The sequence below is a fragment of the Zootoca vivipara genome, chromosome 8 (genome assembly GCF_963506605.1).
Source record: "Zootoca vivipara chromosome 8, rZooViv1.1, whole genome shotgun sequence".
NCBI classification, from domain to species: domain Eukaryota; kingdom Metazoa; phylum Chordata; class Lepidosauria; order Squamata; family Lacertidae; genus Zootoca; species Zootoca vivipara.
The window spans coordinates 28,800,017-28,820,818 of record NC_083283.1 but is presented as its reverse complement, the minus strand read 5'-3'; the positions used below and the strand labels follow the sequence as shown (position 1 = coordinate 28,820,818).

General features: G+C 42.0%; 1 protein-coding gene across 5 annotated transcripts in view; it reads right to left on the bottom strand.

Annotated features, from left to right (window-relative positions):
• Positions 1-20,802, bottom strand: part of PAG1 (phosphoprotein membrane anchor with glycosphingolipid microdomains 1) — a 96,663-nt gene that overhangs the window by 60,448 nt on the left and 15,413 nt on the right. The window lies entirely within an intron of this gene.

The window sequence follows — 20,802 nt, the reverse complement described above, 5'->3', positions numbered from 1 at the left end:
CTTGGTGGACTAGAAATCCCATCACATCCAGTGTCTTAAACACAGAACTTGGGGAATAAAGGTGTGTGTGTGTGTGTGTGTGTGTGTGTGTCTGTGTGTGTCTGTGTGTGTTTAAAACAAAGGCTGGGAAAGTGAATCTGCTCTGTGCTAGTGGCCCTATTCCTGCCAGATTGCTCCCCACTTCTGCCAAAATGCCTTATATGCCAGACAGGTAGACCTATATGGTTGATGCTGTGTGTCATATGTTTCTATGAACTACAGTGGTACCTCGGTTTACAAACACAATTGGTTCCGGAAGTCTGTACTTAACCTGAAGCGAACTTTCCCATTGAAAGTAATGGAAAGTGGATTAATCTGTTTCAGACGGGACCGCGGAGCACTCAACCTGAAGCATACTTAACCCGAGGTATGAGTGTAATTGGTTCCAGAAGTCCATACTTAACCTGAAGCGTACCGTACTTAACCTGAAACGAACTTTCCCATTGAAAGTAATGGCAAGTGGATTAATCCGTTCCAGACAGGTCCGCGGAGTGCTTAAACTGAAAATACTAAAACCGAGGCGTACTTAAACTGAGTTATGACTGTATTAGATATGGGTATGTGGGCGTGTCCTGAACAAGGAATGTATTGTGGCACCTTAAAGAGTAACAAGGAATGTATTGTGGCACCTTAAAGAGTAACACATTGTATAATAGCATATGTGTTGGAGAGGGGAGTGTAGATAATGAGGTCAGAAGGAAATTAAATGTATATAGTACTGACTGGTGATTGCATCATTAACACTGGCTGTTCACAAGAGCAGTTCACAATGAGCATACTGTAGTGACAAACCCTTTAGCTAAGGTGTCCTCCTTAATTTACAACCAGTACCATATTCGCTCATATGTTGTCCTTGTTTGTTATTTGAATGGCATGCCCTCAGTGACTGCGGTTAGTGCTTGGTGTGCTTTGCTTAAAGACATCTCAGGAGCCTGCCCCTAGGTCTCAGGTTTCAGCCCTGAAATCAAGATCTGAGAAATTTATGACCTGGCAACTCTATCACCAATAGACTCAACATTGTGAACAGTGTTTTGTTTTTTTGACCTGGAATTTAAATAAATATACCCCAAAGCTTTTCAGTGTTTAAAGTTGTAGCCATCAATATACTTTCTTTAACAGACGATAGAAATTTAAGATGCACACTAATAAAATAGTACTACAGAGAAATGATGAAAAATGATTTTACTGATGGAATTGGAAGAGGTCTGGAGAAAGAGTTGTGTGTTTTGAAATTATTATGAATTATAACAGCAGCTGTTTCTCCTGGCACTCATGATGTAATTGATGTTAAGATTTTTAGCCTCTCTCATCTTGAGAACTTCTGGATGGCTGATGAATAACAACGTTTAAAACAAACAACCAAAAGCCCCAATGGGATAAAATAAAGGGCATTCAAAAAGTAAAATTACCATATCGGTTTTAACAAGAGCAGCTAAAAGCTGATCTAAATGGCAACATTTTACAGAAAGCTTTAGAAAAACGTTCAAGCTTGGAAGTTTGTACATCTGCAAGAGAAGAGGGCCTCCCCGTTGTGAAGCAGCCAACATATGTTTTAATAATTTAAAAATAGTTTTGCAAGCCTAAATCCATCACCCTGTCAAATAAATTCTTCCCCTATAGTGCAATTTATTCAGTGTCCCTGAAATCTTCCTGCTTAATATATGCTGGGTATATAGATACAGCACAAAGACAGAAAACAAACTTGTAGTTCCAAGATACATCTTTATTAACTCATTCTCGTGGTTGGATATCTCCTGAAGGGTTAGCAGAATGTCAGTGCGTGCCCTATACTACAACCTCCTCAGCACATTTAATTGCATAGCTCCCACAGATAAAGCACATTCTGGCTCAAAGATCACAAGAGTTCACAACGGCAAAACTTCCCCGTTAAATGTACAGCACAGCTGAGAATTTCAGGATAAACACACAAATAGTTTTCTAAACCAGCTATATTAAAACCACAAATTGTTGGCAAATGGCTACATTTTTAAGGTTTAGTTATTTTGAAACAATCCAGTCTGCTATTTCTAAGGAGTAAATGGACCCCATTCTGCACAGCCTGTTTGAATGTATCCCCGTGTATTTAGTTTCCTTTGTAGATCAAAAGATGTCACTCATAGCTGCCCTGTTCTCTGGTTCATTTTCTCCACTTCAACCACCCTTCCATGGAGTTGAGACCAAGGCTGAGAGGATAGATGAAACAGGAGGAAGCAGGAAGACAAACACACAAAAGGGTGCCATGCATGAAGGCTGGCTAGGTGGATATTTGAGATATTGATGAGGTGGGCAGAAGCTCTGCTCTGTTCTCTGATTCCTTGCCCACATTTTATATAAGGAACAACAGCTGCCTCCCCCCAAAATGTAGTTATTCATAAAAAGGAATAAAAACAGCTAACTCAAATGGGGGTACTAAATGTAAAAAAGTAAATACCAAATTCTATACTGTTCTGTTTCATTTGGGACAGTTTAGTTGTTTGATACTTTATCTTTTCTTTTTTCTTTTTTTACAATTGTATGTTATATTGTTGCAACCCATCCTGAGACCTTATGGTGGAAGGGCAGGTAAGAAATCTTATAAATAAACTCGTTTCTGTATCTTATCTCCCTATCTATCTCTATCTCTATCTATCTCAACAATGACTTTATAATGTTGTGGACATGGGTGTTGAGAGTGGACTTTGAATCTACAAAATTAGAAAAAGAATTAGAGAAAAAGCAAGCTTATGTTACTTGACTACTTGTTTAAAACATTTATATCTGCTTCATCCTACACTCATACCACCTCACAACTATAATGAAAATTGCAACAAGGCTAACACTTACTTCAATAACAAAAAACAACAACATCCCAAACCAGCAGCATCAATAGGACTTTGGGCATTTGGGAACTGATGAAATTAAGTCTTGCAGGCAGTGCTCAAGGACATCCGCAAAAGTGAGCATCCTTCATAAAGCCATTTAACAATTCTAGGCTGGTTACCAAAGAGGCCATGATCCTTGCTGAGACTGTCTTGACCTCCCTGACTGATGTAACTTGAAGCAGGTCATCTGAAGCATATCTTAATTGGGGAGATGAGAGCCAGTCTCATGGGAATGTGGCCCTCAGGCCTTGACAGACTTTTTGTTGTGGCTGCTGAATGAGAAAATGTTGTCCATCTAGCTTAGCTGTTACTCTTCACCAGATGCCTCAAGGAGGTTTTTAAATCAGACCACAATGTGGTAATACATTAAAGTGGTTTTCAAAAACCTTCCACTTTTCAGGGAATGTTTTCTACATCAGCATCTTTGCTTTTAGGCCGCACAATTATGCTTCAGGAATTGTGCACAGAGACAACTTCAGGGATGTGGAACTTATGGCCCTCCAGATGATGTTGGTCTACAACTCCCATCATCCCTGACCATTATTCACATTGGATGGAGCTGGTGAGAACAGGGAGTCCAGCAAAATCTGGAGGGCCACAAGCTTTCGATCCCTGCACTTGATCATCAGGCACCTACAGTTTCAATTGTTTGCATGCCAAGGGGAAATATTCATGTTCTCCCTCACTTACACAGCACTTTGGAGGTTAGAAATAGTGAAAATAGTGTCACCATTATCTGTCTCAGTTCCCCAGACTCCTTTCCAGCAAAAGTTAGTTCAGGCACTAGGATCTGCCTGATATCATTTGCTGTGAAGACAGATGCAAGGAATTTCTTCAGCTTCTCTGTAATCTCTTTTTCCTCCTTTAGCACACCTTTGGGTCCCTTGTCATCCAATCACTTCCCTGGACTATTGCCACCACCCAGAGTCCACTGCGCATCAGAAGACATGGGATAGGAGAGTGGCTAGTATGCTAAGCTGATATTTGCAGATCTCTAAATAACACCCAGGTGGTGCTGTGGTTAAACCAGAGTCTAGGGCTTGCTGATCAGAAGGTCGGCGGTTCGAATCCCTGCAATGGGGTGAGCTCCCGTTGCTCGGTCCCAGCTCCTGCCCACCTAGCAGTTCGAAAGCACATCAAAGTGCAAGTAGATAAATAGGGACCGCTCCAGCGGGGACGGTAAACGGCGTTTCCGTGTGCTGCTCTGGTTCGCCAGAAGCAGCTTTTTCATGCTGGCCACATGACCCGGAAGCTGTCTGTGGACAAACGCCGGCTCCCTCGGCCTATAGAGTGAGATGAGCGCCACAACCCCAGAGTCAGACACGACTGGACTGGATGGTCAGGGGCCCCCTTTACCTAAATAACACACATTTGAGGCTGAGCATTATAAAGCAAGGGACCTTTCCTGTCATTACTGATTTTCTTATTAAAGAAGAAACCCTGGATAAGCTTGGGTAGTACCAACAACATTTTACTCACAACAGACCCACTGAAATTAATGAATCTAACGTAATCATGTTCATTAATTTCAATGGGTCTGCTCTCAATAAAACTTTGTAGAATACCACCCAGTGACTCAGATTCAACTAATCTGGTACTTGCAGAAGCCACCTCAAGGGATCCTGTTAGCACAACAGGGTTTTCGCCCGTCTCCTCCCTACATACCTCCCCCAAACCTGCTCCGGAGGGTCAGGAGAAACCTTGAAACTGTACACAGGGGGGAGGAAAGGGAGTGGGACTGTTCCATCTAGCAAGGGGAATGCTTCTGCTGATGGAACAATCAGAAGAATATGCCACTGAAATCTTCCCGCTGTTTCCAAAAATGGGAATTGCAGTCTTGGCCTTCACTAATGGGCATTGAAAAGACTCTTTGACATAATTGTACATACTAACCAGAGATAGTCAATACCAGAAGTATCTATTAGCTTTATGTTGAATAGAATCAACATCCTTGCTACCTTTCTTTCTTATTCTGTAATGGTGTTAGGAATAAGAATGTGCCTTAAAAGATAAAAATAAGAATTTACAAAGCACACAACAATTACTTGCTCACACCACTTCCACACTGAGAAAATATTGAGAAAATAAGCAATGAAGCTTCAGAACTGAAGCTGTCAGTAAGATGCTGCATATGCAGAAAATTATTACCATCTTACACAAATGGATTTAAAACACTGAAATGTTATTCTTTAGAATTATAAACAATTATGACCGCAGGAGTGTTTCAAATTAATTTCTAATCTAATCTTGTTTTAGCACCACTGTCAAGGTACAGTTGCGGGCACAGAGGTTATTATGTAACAGGAATGGAATTCCAGTTGCTAGTGACAACGGAAGAGCATTAAAAATGATTTTTAAAAAAACCCAGCAGCTACAATGTAGAAAAATATAGACAGCATCTGCAACAATCAATCATTAACATATCTAGAAATCAGAGGTCATTTTCGGCAAAGTGTAGCAAATTAGGAATATGAATGCAATACACTTGGATAATGTTGAAGTGCTTTTTTCTTTATTTCTATGGCAATTTTCTAGGCTTACACTTCATTTTCATTGCACTTCCATTAAGCATTTTCATCTTTGTGTGATTTATGTGCATTTTCTTAGGTAAGTGAGGAAGAGTAACATTGAATCACAAGTGCTTTAAAACCAGGAGACCACCCATCAACTGCATTTCATTATTTGATCAAAAATGCTATTGTGCCAGCTGCCACAAGGTTAACTAATTGTCCAGGTCCTACTAGAGGTAGTCCACAGAGACACAGAAATGGGGCATGAAAAATAGAACAATTAAATAAAATGCCTTTTACACATTAAGGGTGATGTATAGGATTAAGGTGGAAATTTAATTAGCGCATATACTTCCAATTATATTTGAAGGGACAGAAGTGGGTATGCTTTTATTGCCTTCTCTTTATTTTGCATGGGTTTGTGTTGTATTTTCAGATATTTCTTTTCCTGATGCCAGGGTCAGCTGAAAAAGAATCACTCCAGCACCCACCTACAATCAAAAGGTAAACTGAGCAAGCTCTCTATTTTTATGAGTGAAAACTACAGGAAGTCCCTTTGGAATGGAGTCCAGTGGGACTGTAAATATACTGAATTCCAAGATAGCCAAAACTTGTACAGTCATAGCTTGGTTTTTGAACAGCTTAGTTCTCAAACTTTTTGGCTCCCGAATGCTGCATCTATGCTGAATCTTTTGTTTAGTTGAAAATACTGTAAGAAATCAGTCAGATATGTCCTTATTTCTTCAAAAAATTTCCCGGATTATGTTATTGTTTCTTTTCCCCAGAACCATTCCATAAGTTGCCCACTCCCCTTTCATGTTCTTTTTTAAAACTGCTATTGCTTCTAAAGGAGAGGTCCACCAGGGGTTTGGGGGTTCCAGAAGGTCTTTATATTTATTCCAAATTTTGTATAAGGATTTCCTTACTAGGTGGTTTAAGAACCCCCTGTGGACCCTTACCTTTTCATAAACTAGGTAAGTGTGCCACCCAACAATTGTCATGGCCTTCTAAATCCAAGAGCTCGGTGTCTCTTAAGTTTATCCAATCCTTGATCCAAGTTAGTCCAGCTGCCTTGTCAGTTGCTGCCATTGCTAACTCGCCTCTCTCCAAATGAACTGCTCCAAGCTCTGCAAACATCACCTGACACCTGTCTTTGTTTTTCCCCGTCCACAAGAGCTCCAGAGGTTTGCAACATGAGAAGAGGCCTTTTCTGTGGTGGCTCCCCATTTCTGGAATGCTTTCCCCAGGGAGGCGCACCTAATGCCTTCATTACGTATCCTTAGTTGTAGGGGGGTTGTTCTTTCATTTGTTGTTATGGCATGTATTTTTGTGTTTTTATATTGTAAATTGCCTTGTGATCCTCAGATTCAGCTGTTTTAAGAGCAAATTTAGAACGGTAGGGGGTTAGGATGTACAAATAGATCCCCTTGTGGAATGTTTGATCCAGCATTGTAAAGCCCCAACTACCCTCAAATACATGAAAATACTCTGCACCAATCTTTTAGAATATTAATTCTATTTTCTACTGGTTACCACTTACTTAAGGAGATGTGGCATCTTCAAGTCTTAAGTCTAATAATGTTATCGGAATGCTGGATAATTTGAAGAGCTGGAGCTCCCTGCTCATTCAAATGAATAATGTGATGCTAATGTCATCACCCATGCATTCTGTCAGGAGTAACTGTGCAACAAGCACGCTGCGCTAAAATCCTACTGCATAACACGAGTTTTCACTCATTTTATGCATGCACACATGAAACATTTACATCCACAAGATATCTTAATGATCCTCTCCTCCTCCTCTTCTCTGTATTGTCCAAAGGAAGAGATCTATTTAATGAAATGCATGAAGGCATCTTTCTGTGTTTAATTTCAAATCCCAGGGCACTGTTATCTCGGTAGTTCATTTTCATGAACTAATTATTCTTTAATAACTCTTCAAGCATGTATTTACAATAAATTAAGCTTGAAATAAAAAAGACTAATATAGATAAAGTCGTTATCAACCATGCTGGAATACAAGTTTTGTTTCTTCTCTGTATCCTGCCCTGAAGCCTAACATTCTTCCATGTATATCCAAAGCCATATATTAGATTTCTGTGTGTCAATGCAAGACAAATAAAATGTGGCATACTGGCATTTGATGCATGCCACATGGAGGAAGTAAACTTTCAGATTGTCCTGTACCCTGGTTGTCGAACGCCTTGGTACTCGTACGTTTTGGCTCCCGAAAGCCGCAAACCCAGAAGTGAGTGTTCCAGTTTGCGAATGTTTTTTGGAAGCCAAACATTCAAAGCAGCTTCCGATTGAGTGCAGGAAGCTCCTGCAGCAAATTGGAAGCCGTGCCTTGGTTTTCGAACCATTCTGGAAGTCTAATGGAATGGATTAAGTTTGACAACCAAGGTACCACTGTAGCTTGCATACTGTATTTCAGAAGAGTTTTGAGGAAGGAGGGACATGGTTGAGGCCACCCCAGTTCCAGCGATCTTGCGTTCAGGGAGATGTAGCCATGGGAAGGGAATAAGTTAAAATGGAAGGTGAGAACAATGCTATTTACACCTTTTTCCTAACTCACCCCTAGCATTCCTGTTTGAAAGTAAAGAAGAGATACAGGGTCAAAGGCTAATTTCCCACCCCCAGGGCAAAAAGATATACCCTATCTTTGCATCCATGTGTGAGAAAGCATATTGGGAAGTGGACGAAAAGTCAGGAGGGTCTAAGTAGCACCTCCTACCATATTGTGGGGAGGGGGGATATGGAATTGTTCCCAGTTGCAAAAATCAAGTGCTATCCTCTCAGCTTACCCAGGCTCAGTTCAGTAATTAGTAATATAATAAGATAAACATAATGAATGTGTGTCTGGGATAGAGACAACACAGGTAAACTATGATGTGTGGGTCTGCTGCCAAACAACCTGATTTATTCATAGGATAGAGGCAGCCCCTTCTTTTGCAAATTGCAAATGTACCTATCAGTGGGGGCAGTGGAGATGTCAACGCAAGATGTATTCTTGTTACCAAGCACTATAGAGGAAATAAGGCTGTCACTATCTTGCTACAGTCAAGAAAGCAGTATTCAAATTTCTAAGTGGGGATAGAGCAGAGAAAATTACTGTAATCAAGAAGAGAGGAGATAATGGTTAGAATATAAGTTTTAAGTAGGCAAATGTCTGAACTAAACTTGGATTAAGGCAATTTTTCAAGTGCTAATGGAAAGAGATTTCCACATTCTCCACATGAAAGATTCTATTTGTAAGGAAAAACTGCTGCTGAAAGAGCTGCATTTGTATACTTTATAGCAGTCACAGGGTGATCAGTGAGAATACATTTGAGGAAGGATGCAGAAATCATCAGTTTCCATCAATTAGTAGATCAGAGTATTAAATGAATAAATGAATGTCACAGATAAGTACAGCTTAGCAGTTCAGAAAATACACGTGTTAATAAGAATTATACTTAATTCTCAGCAAGCAAATACACTTAATGCTGTAACTGGCTATAAATTAAATGATCTCTAAATATATTCCTTTTGCTATTGCTAATTTTTATTTTACCACATATTTTCTACCGAACTGCTGCTTCCACCGCATAACACATGACAAACTGAAAGTACATTTTGTGAGCAGAAACATGTTTCATTGACTGAAAAATTAAGGTCCTGGTTTTTATCAAGGGCTTAGCTATACAGATCAACCAGCCTCAGTGGAGACTGTGAAGGTATGTCTGGGGCAGCCTATCTGGACTCCGTTAACTCCCATGCCACTGCGATAACATTCAAAGGAGACCTCAGACATGTACTAATCAGACCACAGATACTAGTACATCTAATTGCACATGGATGGGTAATAGGGTGATGACTTTTTCATATTTTTTCTCAAAAATTATTTCCTGTAGCACAAATGGATGAACTTTTGCCTATTAATGACTAAAATGATGTATATTCCATTGAAATATTAAAAAAAGGTTACGCACAAACCGTTTTTTTTTTGTATGCTGTTTTACCATTTCATAAAATTGTATTAACAATTCTATATATATTTCATATCAAATTTGGACACAACACCACATTCCACAATGGGGAGTATTCTTAGCAACATAGGGTATACAAATGTCACACCTGCGCAAGGTAAAAGCCCCTTTTGGGGACCTCAAAACTCAGCCAGCATGCTGGGAAAAGAACCTACAGGGGAGGTAGCATCCTCTAGCGGCGTCTATACTGTTACTGCAGCTAAAAAAAGCTTCCTTGTGTGTTTTATGACCCTATATAATGTTGTATATATGTGACTCTAAAGCTTGGGTTCAATTTTATATCTCCTTCAGTGACTTCAAAAATGGTCAAAAAACTGATAAATAAAATTTTTAAAATCATTTTGTGCATGAGGGGTTTTTTTTAATCGAATCTCTTTGAAAGTAAGATTTTATCTAATCTTTAATGAAAGCTCATCAAATTATGATACAGGGAAATGAAGTTGTAAAAAAGTCATCACCCTAAGGGGTAACAATCATGCAAACCTATACATGGGTATGTCGTAGAAACAAGCACCATGCACTCTGAAGAAACTACTCGAGATGGTTAACAATATATTCTGCGTACGTGGATGCATCCTGCAGAAACACCCAGTGAATGACCAAGCCCTCAAAAACACTTCTGCTTACATGATGCACAGTCCACTGTGCTAATAGTGTGGATATATGCACAGACATTAGCGTGAAATGAAATATTCTTATGGTCAAGGGAAGTACACAGCATGCATACTGAAAATGTGTTTAGGCTGACTGAACGACGACGGAGAAAGTTTAAAAATTTGATTTGCAGAAAACAATTCCCCCCCCCCACTCAAGGGGGTCATGAACACGATTATCCTATTAGAAATAAAAGAGGAGCTGTCTCAGAAACTGAGAGGAGGATGGAAAATGCTTGCTTCACCTGAATACCAATAAGAAAAACGAGCTAAAAATGTTACACTTCAAGCTTTAATAATAGCTGGTTCTTTCTCCAAATGAATGAATGATTGCAGAAAGGAGTGTATGTTTAGAGTAAAGCAGGCAGGGAGGTTTTCCTCACAGGTTTCTTGGGGTTCTGGAATAAGCCTTCTACAATGTTATCTGGATTACAGATTTACACCTCTGTAAAAGCCTCTCAGGCATCTTTTCTTTCTTATGAATAAATAATATGGTGCCCTGGAAAGCATTGATCTAATGGTGGAAATCAATGTGTGTCTGGCATGTGATAGACTTTCATTCAGCTGAAGTCTGTCTAAAATTTATAGACCAATTTTAATGACAAAACAAGAAAGGAAGAAAAAAAAAACCCAACACTTTAAAAGGGATGCTTTAAAAGCCTGCTGCTGGGGCTGCACTATCTGCAAGAATAATAATTATTTTCAAAGTGAATAGGTACACTGATTGCAGAGTAGTCTGTGAATAATTGGTGGATAGATTTCTAATACTTAGCACAAAGTAAGTGATAGTAAATGGATAGTAAATTCTCTTGATGCTTGGATTTGTTTCAGCGAACATCAATGTAATAAGCTGACTGTCACTGCATATGGCTCAGCTGAAAACTAAATCTGCCAGCTAATGCTAAAATGGTGTAATTTTTCAGTGAAAAGTCTGTCCCTTCAATAAGATAAAACAAGTCCACCTGAGCTGGCAGAATGTGAAGGGTGTCAGATTCATACACACACACACACACACACACACACACACACACACACACACACACACACACACTTACATGTACGTTACTTCAGCATTTCTGAAATTCTTCACCAGTAGCAAATACTGCCTCTTTCAAGATGGCTCTCTGGATGCCACTATATAATGCGTGCAAGCATCATCTTAGGAAATGAATTACCCAATTATCTTTCTCCCTTCCTTCCACATGCTGCATATACAGGTGTTGGCACAGCCTTCCAGATGCATCTCTTGTTGCCAATCTCTACGACTATTTTAACAGCACACGCACTGACTCTGGCAGAGAGGGATAAAGAGATGGGCCTTAACTAGGCAGCACACATGTGTGCAACTAAAACTGGAGCAAGATTGTAAATGAATATGGTAGAGGTAATGGATAATGGGGAGGGAGGGAGATGGGTTTGTGAGAACATGTGGCAGAACTTCTCCTTCTAATGCATGCACCACAGCAACTCTTTAGAGCAAGAGTGGAGAACCTGTGGCTCTCCGGATATTGGACTAGAATTCCCATCATCCATGACTGTTAGCAATGCTGGCTGGGGCTAATGAACGATACATAACATGATCACTAGGAGATGAAAGTGCAATCTTTCCAAAGAACAAATAAAACGCAAAGCACATAAACGGTCCTATGATTACAACTAGAACATGTCACAGTACTCCCATCCCAAAATATATGTACTGCCATAAAGCTCCCTGACAAGCGTCTCTAACATAAAGCCTTACGCCCTGGAAAAAGAAGTGTTCTCAAGAAGCAGGCAGAAAACAGCAGCTGACATGCTACAGCAGCTCAAGCAAACAGACAGTAAGAGATTGGGGAGATTTTTTCCATTACTGAAGCAGTTCTGCTGATTGCTTAGATCACGGGTGTCAAACACAAGGCCCGGGGGCCAAATCCGGCCCACCAGACCTCGTCTTGTGGCCCGCCGAGCGCCCCAGCCAGCGGGACCCAGCAGCGGGACCTTGCTGCTGAAGCGCTGCGCCGACAAAGCGCCGACAAACACCTGGGGCCGGGGGGGGGGGGAGTAGAAAGGCGGCTGGAGCAGCGCCGCACGGAGATTCCCGAGCCTCTGCGACGCAGCAGTGCTCTGTAGCACTTTGAATCCTCCTCCTCCTGCCACGGCTCGGCGCCTGGAAACGGCTGCTGCTGCTGCTGCTGCACAGACAAATCACCCATCAGTGCCGCGTGGAGGAGGAGGAGGATTCAAAGTGCTACAGAGCACTGCTGCGTCCCAGAGGCTCGGGACTCTCCGCACGGTGCTGCCGGGCACCGACCCGGCAAGCCGCCTCCTCCTCCTCCTCTTGCCTCACCTCCTCCTCCTCCTGCTGCGGCTCAGCCTCACGAACGTGCAACTCTGAGGCTTTACACACTTCTCCTAAAATGGACACCCGCTGCCTCACGCTGCACGGGAAATGCTTTTTGCCCCTGGGTCCCTTCGCACTCTTTTCTGGCGCTGAATCAAGGCGGCGACCCCCCCTTCCCTTTCTTTCTTCCTCTCTCTCGTTCTTATTCTTTCTTTCCCTCTACTTCCTTCCTTCTTTATCTCTGTCTTCTCTCCCTCTTTCTTTTTCTTTCCTTCTTTATTCCTTCTTTCCTACTCTTCTTTCTCTCCCCTCTTTTCTTCCTTCCTCTCTCCCTCCTACTCCCTCTTTTCTTCCTCCCTCCCTCCCTCCCTCCTTCCCCTCCCCTCCCCTCCTTCTCCCTCTCCTCAGAAACATAGGATGCTGCTTTATACTTCTGGCCCTTAAACCCTGGAACCAGGAGAGCAGCTCCAGTGAGTCAACCTCAGCCAGTCCCTTTGGTGAAGGGTGGTGGCTCACTGGCAGAACATCTGTCCTGCATGCAGAAGGACCCCAGCATCTCCAGGTACTAGTAGCTCTGCAAAGGTCCTGCATGAAACCCTAGCGAGCCTCCACCACCCAGTGCAGTTACCAAAAATCATTTTTCAATAAATTGTACAATAATTGTACATTTGAATATCTACTTGCCATTATTCTAACTATGTTTCTGCTTTCAGAGCTAGTTATTACTTACATTATTACAAAAAACAGTAATAATTGAATGCAGTGACAATAATTTATGATAATAAAGAGTGGACACATAGTCCTACAGATACAACCGGCCCTTTGAGGGTGACCAAACTGCTGATGCGGCCCCCGATGAATTTGAGTTTGACACCCCTGGCTTAGATCTACTTGGCAAGATCAGGCAAATGATACAATAGCATGTGAGACTTGTTTCTAAACAGGACAAACTTTTCCATTGTGTCCAGAACTTAGATGTTGACGTTATTAGCCAGAGCCTGCCCCCAGACCGACTAACAACTGGGGCTGGCTGGACCCTATTTCCAGGGGATGGATCCTGATCTGGCTAGACCTAGTCCAGGAGGTACTGCCTCCAAAGTGGCAGCACCAAAGGGGAGCCACTTCAGGAAGCTGACTCAAAGGCCACCCTTCCAACATTTTTGCTAGGATTGGATGTTTGAGGTTTGCTTGGATTTTTTTATTGGAATATCTGGAGACAGGCTTTGGTAGGTTATGTCCTGCTCTGAGTGAGTATATGGCAGGCATCCCCAACCTGCGGCCCTCCAGATGTTTTGGCCTACAACTCCCATGATCCCTAGCTAACAGGACCAGTGGCCAGGGATGATGGGAATTGCAGTCCAAAACATCTGGAGGGCCGAAGGTTGGTGGTGCCTGGTATATGGGATCAAATGGGGGAAGCTGGTGGGTCTGAATTAGTGTCTCATGAATAGGGGAGTATTGATAGAAAGTAGTCCAGGAAAGGGATACTGGCTTAGACGGTTAACGTCTATATGCCATGTTTCAAAGTTTCTCTCAGGTTTGGTGGCTACCCTATCAGTCTCTGGGTGCCACTTTTGACTTCCAGGTTAATCCAGAATAACATATCTCTTACTGATTATTTAACTGGGGATGTGGAAGCTAACCTGGCATGTATAATCAAGATGTGGGTGGAGAAGACAGCAGCTGCCTATGTCCCTAATCCAACCTGCCTCCAATGCCCTATCATTCCTCACCTATGTGGCATCCCGACATCTTAGGGACAGGCACAGAACAATCCCTGTTGTCTTCTCTCAACAAACTTCAGAACCTCTTTATTAATTCCCAGCCACCACCTTAAAGGCAAAACCTGTAAAAATAAAATCAATGCACATTGACCTTTCGTGTGTGGAGGGGAAGCTGTCATGCTGTGCTCACTGTATTTAAGAGAAACAAGTCCCAACAACTTTGATTTTCAGCCATTTCATATATCTTGAATAAAATCTGGTCATTTCTTATTTTCACCACTTCCAGACAGCTGCTATTGCAGCTGTGCCCCATAACAACTTCCTTCCTGCCTTGCTATATATTCCTCCTTCACGTTTATTGAAAGATGTGAAGTACAAGGCAATTTCTCTGCAGCTATGTGTCATTTTGATAAAGGTGGCTGGTTTCAACCAGCTCCAAAATCAGAACCCAATATCTATATCACAAAAGGAAATGATCTTTGCCATTCTTACACTCAGCACATTTCACTGAAATCCTGCCCAAAATCTCAATAGAAAATAAGAGCCATTCATTTCTTCTTAGTTGTAATGCGATTTCTGCTAAGCTCCTTGTGGGAGACAAAAAAGCTCCTTTCATCAACGATGCTTTTTAGTTTCTGATAACAAAACCATGCGCTAATTTCATTTTTTTTTCAATTAGCAAACCAAGAGCTTTATTTGAGCCTGGGATCAAAACCCAGAGAAAAGCTTAGGTCGTGGGTCTCCTCCATGGGTAAATGATGTACCAATGTAGAGGTCAACACCCTTCTATATTTCTCCCCAGAGGAGGGGGGGGGGACATGATTAAAATGCAGAATATTGATACCCCTAGGACTAATGTTTGCTAGATAAACACGTTAATTGTTTAAATGTGATACAAATAGTGAAAGTACTGAGAAATACTGAGTGGTAAGGAAATGACCTCATCCACATATCCTTACCCTGTTCATCTCTAACTCTTATACAAAGGGTGGCTAATCTGACACCGTCCAGGACATTGGGAGGAGAGGAGTGTCAGAGCAAATGTACAAGAAATTATAGTCTGAAATCCCCTTGGACCCATGTTAATACTTGTGTGATTCTTTCAATTTAAGCTTTTATGTGGAAATGTGTTCAATATTTGTGAAGATCAAGACAACTATGGAACAACTTTGCATGGCAGTAGAGCTACTCCACCAAAACGTTTTGCTCAGTAACATACTGCACTGCATACTGTTTTTGATTATAACTGGTCAGAGTTTTTGACCTGATTTATGGTGTGTGTGTTATGTCCAATTGCTTGCAAGCACATATATCATTTTCACTGCACTACTGCCAAAATATTTAGGATTGAAGTGTTTGTGAAAAGGCTTGGTGGTGGTGTTCAAAAGCCGATGTTAAGCTTTAGTGGTGTTTTCTCTTTCTTTCTTTCTTTCTTTCTCTTTCTTTCTTTCTTTTTAGTGTAAGTTAACACAGTACATGAAGGAATATTAAATCATAAGAAAGGTTCGATAAAAGCCACATGTAATTTTGTTGCTGCATTTAATTGCTCAGAATAGGAGCCTCCATAAATTGTAAATGTCCATATAACAGACCCCTAGGTTGACCTCCAGAGAAAGTAAAAAGCAATTATATAAATAATCACAGAGCAATGTCTGTAAGTTGTTCTGATGTTGAAAGTGATCTATAATATTGAAAAATGTTTCTTCCTGGCGAGAGAGTGGGAAATTCTTACAAACCTTGGCATGTGAATTAGTAGAAATGGGGAAAGTGGGAGTGGGAAAGAAGAAGGGGAGAAACAGCAAGTCATTATTTTCAAAATCCAAATTAAGGCAATACCTTTATTAGGCCAACCAAGATATCACACAATTGTGGGTAAGTGTTCAAGTTCTCCAGGAGCCAAGGAGTCTGCATCTGATCAAGATGGAATGTAGAAGAGCCACAGCACTTAATGGAGTCTCATTTGAATGTAAGTTGTATTACCCCACATTCCATCTTGAGACTCCATCAGTGAAGTTTTTTTTTCTCTCACAAGGTTTTTTTTTTTTAAAAAAATCATCCAAAAGCTAAGCACCTTTAAAGTCCTAGTGATTTCAATAGAAAATATTTAAGGGCAAGTTAGCCTTCCTTTAGAAATCAATGGGATTTTATAGTGCCCTCCATATTTTTAGAAAACAAAATCTCCCTAGCTTGCATTAGCATAAGTTCATAAACTTTGCAATTAATGCACCTTCTGTATTGATGAAATATAGCACTCTAGACAGATTGGAGTGTTATCTTCAGTCCCATATTGAATTTACATTTCTCTTCCACAGACATTTGCTATGCACTGCAATAAAACATGAACAACTCTGCAAAATTAAATCAAATTTTAAAATAAACCCTCTTGAAATGGTTCCAAATAGTATAGATGGAACATGCTCAGTCTTCCTTGTGAAAAGGGCTACAAATAGAACCTGGAGGTTCTAGTACTTAGCTCAGCGTCTGGGCTGAGGGATCAGTCCTGCTTTCAACTCTGGCCCAGGTTAAAGCTGATTGTAATATTTCATCGGAATCAGCATAGTCCCATACTGTCACATTAATGCATTCTGGACTTTTCCAGAGAGCTTCCATATTTTTGGTTACACAGTATTGCATGTCGAGGTCCCATGACCATCACGTTCCTTGAGGAGGATTAAATAACTAGACAGTACACAGTATGTTAGGTTTATGGGATCAAATAAGGACACAACTTTATTGGTTACAGATATGTAGGCTTTGGCCATAGGCATTTCATTCCAGCACGTCTACTGGCAGTGTCTCCAAGGGTAAAGCCAACTGACTGGGAACGTCCTATGACATTCAAATCACGGCATCCCCCAAGTGGTTCCTGTCAGAAAGGTGGAATGGCCCTAGCCAACGGACAGGAGCCACTCTTCATGGATCCTTTTAACAGGATACCCTTACCTATGGAGGGTCCTGTGGAAGCTACAACCATTCCAGATCTTAGCTTACCCATTGCCTATGTGCCAATCGAGCTGTCACCAGCTTGCCACCCATTGGGCAGTTGATCCTGCACCCAGGGAAATACCCATAAGGCCCTGCCACCATACCTGCCAAGTTCCTGCCGGAAAAATAAGGGATCGCTAGACCGGAAGTAGCGCTGCCGCCATTTTGGAACTGGGTAGAGCAGCACCGGAAGTTGCTTCTGAGCATGCTCCGCCCAGTTCCAAAATGGCCACCGCGCCAGAAATCACTTCTGCGCATGTCCAGAGACTCCAGACATGCGCAGAAGGAGCCTCCCCCAGCCGGTAAGTAAACCAGGAAAAAACAAAAAAATCCATTTTTCCAGCTGGGAACGGCTGGAAAAACGGGGGTTTCCCGGGGAATACAGGAGACTTGGCAGCTGTGCCTGCCACCATTGGTCAATTTGGGCAACAGGAAACAATCTGCCCTAAAATACGCAAGAGCGGCTCAGGCCTGCCCACAAAGCCGCCTGCCCAGGAAGGGCAAATGGACCCGCCCTTTGACTCACCAAAACTCTTTATGGCTCAGAACCCCAATATCTTCTGAACACCACTCCCAGTGTAAGAACTAAGGGTCAAGGTAGTTTCATACCAGGAATGGTGTTCAGAAGATATTGGGGTTCTGATACCATAAAGAGTTTTGGTGAGTCTAAGGCCCTTCTCCAGGTCCCTTCTTTGAGGGAAGCTTGGAGGGGGACTCTTTAGTTGTGGCTCCTCATCTGTGGAATGTTTTTGCACTGAAGTCCTCTGGAACCTTTACTGACATCTTTTTGGCACCAGGTAAAAGCCTATTTCTCCCCCTCTCCCCTGGCAAGCTTTTGATGGACTGAGACAATTATTTTTGCGGATAGTATGGTGCCAAAGCTCCCTAAGGCTGTCATTGGGGGCAGGTTGATTTACAGTGTATACTTTTATGAATTTTCTGTATTACAATGTTAATATTACAAGGTATTTGTGTTTCCTTTTCAGTTTTTAAGTACAGTGGAACCTCGGTTTATGAACACCTCGGTTTATGAATTTTCAGTTTATGAACACCGCGGACCCATCTGGAACGGATTAATTCACTTTCCATTACTTTTAATGGGAAAGTTCGCTTCAGTTTATGAACGCTTCAGTTTATGAACAGACTTCCGGAACCAATTACACAACATGTTTCAGTTTATGAACGCTTCAGTTTAAGTACTTCGCGGACCCGTCTGGAACGGATTAATCCACTTTCCATTACTTTCAATGGAAAAGTTCGCTTCAGTTTATGAACGGTTACTCCGCGGACCGTCTGGAACGGATTAATCCACTTTCCATTACTTTCAATGGGAAAGTTCGCTTCAGTTTATGAACGCTTCAGTTTATGAACAGACTTCCGGAACCAATTGTGTTCATAAACCGAGGTACCACTGTATGTTGTAAGTTGCTTGGAGACCTCTGCATGATCAAGCGACTAGCAAGTCTAATAAATAATAATAATAACCTCGACTTGATTTATGTCAGGGGTGGCCAACTCCCAAGAGACTGCGATCTACTCACAGAGTTAAAAACTGGCAGTGATCTACCCCCTTTTTGGGGGTTCAGGTCAAAGTTGCTGAGCTTTTTATAGGGGAGCAAAAGTTGTTGAGCTGCTTTGGGGGGAGCCAGTGATCTACCAGTGATCTACCACAGGTGTCCAGAAATCTACCAGTAGATCACAATCTACCTGTTGGACGTGCCTGATCTATGTAATAGGAAACTTTTCAAGTACTGCTTCAATTCTGCAATGTGTCAGAATAAACAGGGCGAAAGAGATTGTGTGTGTGTGTGTGTGTGTTTAGATCTTTAATGGCATCTATTCTGATCACATGCTAGGAGACAGATGAGGCTTCGGAAGTACAGGTTCTGCTCTTTCAGTGAGCTTTGAAAGCACAGCAGCTCTTCAGCTAGACTCATCTTACGTGTGCATATTGTATTTTAACAATTCTCTCTTTCATACTGAGGTTACCACTGGTTTAAAGAGCCATGTTTTTATATCACTCACTGAGATGCTTTTCCTATCAACATTTCCTTCAGGATCTCCCCCCCCCCCCGTTATTTTAAATAACTTAAGTACAGAAGCAGTACATCCTTCTAAACAATAGCATCTCAACAGGACATGCACCAATCCTTTACTCCAACATCTAGTTTCTATGGTCTAGGAATTGCATTATAAAAGAAAGCAATACTGCCAAAACCGCAATTGATTACCTTAGATTTCCTTACCATGCAACATGTATATACAGATCAGTTCTCCATTTACAGCTGAAAAAGCAATACCCAGTAACAATTATTCACGTGGAGTGAGACCACATAAGTGCATATATGCTATGCTATTTTATTAAGGAAGCACAGATTGCTTTTGCCCCTTTGTATCATCATATTGGGGGCAGGGGAAGGTGGATCACATCTAAACAGCAAAGAAAACCTGGCATGTGTGTTTTGATTAGAGCTGGGGAAGTCAGCTGTTTCACACATATCAACATCATCATCACCTGCCATTCCGAAAGGAATAGGTGTTTGAGCAATAGCTCACTGTAATTATTTCAGGCCTTTTACATTCAGAGGCGTTTCATAACTCCTAGTGTGACTCTCCATCTGTTGCAAAACAGATCACACAGAACTAATATAAAAACTCCTAAGCCAGATGGGAGCACCCTGAACATTCCCCTTCTACTGTTTGTTGCTTAGATGTAGTTGAAACACGTATCTTAGATGTGTATTAAACTGCCATTTTGTGCTTTTTCCTCCAGCAAATATAAAAGGCAAGACGTTGGAGACAAGTCATTCCAGTACATTTCAAAGAGCTAAAAAAATAACTGCAAATTTCTAACTTAACAAGCCCTCGGTACTGGACCTCAGTGTCCAGGCAGAACGATGGGGTGGAGACGCTCCTTTAGGTATACTGGACCAAGGCCATTTAGGGCTTTAAAGGTGAGCACCAACACTTTGAATTGTGCTCGGAAACGTACTGGGAGCCAATGTAGATCTTTCAAGACCGGTGTTATGTGGTCTCAGTGGCCGCTCCCAGTCACCAGTCTAGCTGCCACATTCTGGATTAGTTGTAGTTTCTGGGTCACCTTCAAAGGTAGCCCCACGTAGAGCGCATTGCAGTAGTCCAAGCAAGAGATAACCAGAGCATGCACCACTCTGGCGAGACAGTCCGCAGGCAGGTAGGGTCTCAACCTGCGTACCAGAAAGAGCTGATAGACAGCTGCCCTGGACACAGAACTGACCTGCGCCTCCATGGACAGCTGTGAGTCCAAAATGACTCCCAGGCTGCATACCTGGTCCTTCAAGGGCACAGTTACCTCATTCAGGACCAGGGAGTCCTCCACATCTGCCCGCCTCCTGTCCCCCACAAACAGTACTTCTGTCTTGTCAGGATTCAACCTCATTCTGTTAGTTGCCATCCATCCTCCAACTGCCTCCAGGCACTCACACAGGACCTTCACCGGTTCTGATTTGAAAGAGAGGTAGAGCTGGGTATCATCCGCATACTGATGAACACCCAGCCCAAACCCCCTGATGATCTCTCCCAGCAGCTGCATGTAGATGTTAAAAAGCATGGCGGAGAGGACAGAACCCTGAGGCACCCCACAAGTGAGAGCCCAGGGGTCTGAACACTCATCCCCCACCACCACTTTCTGAACACGACCCAG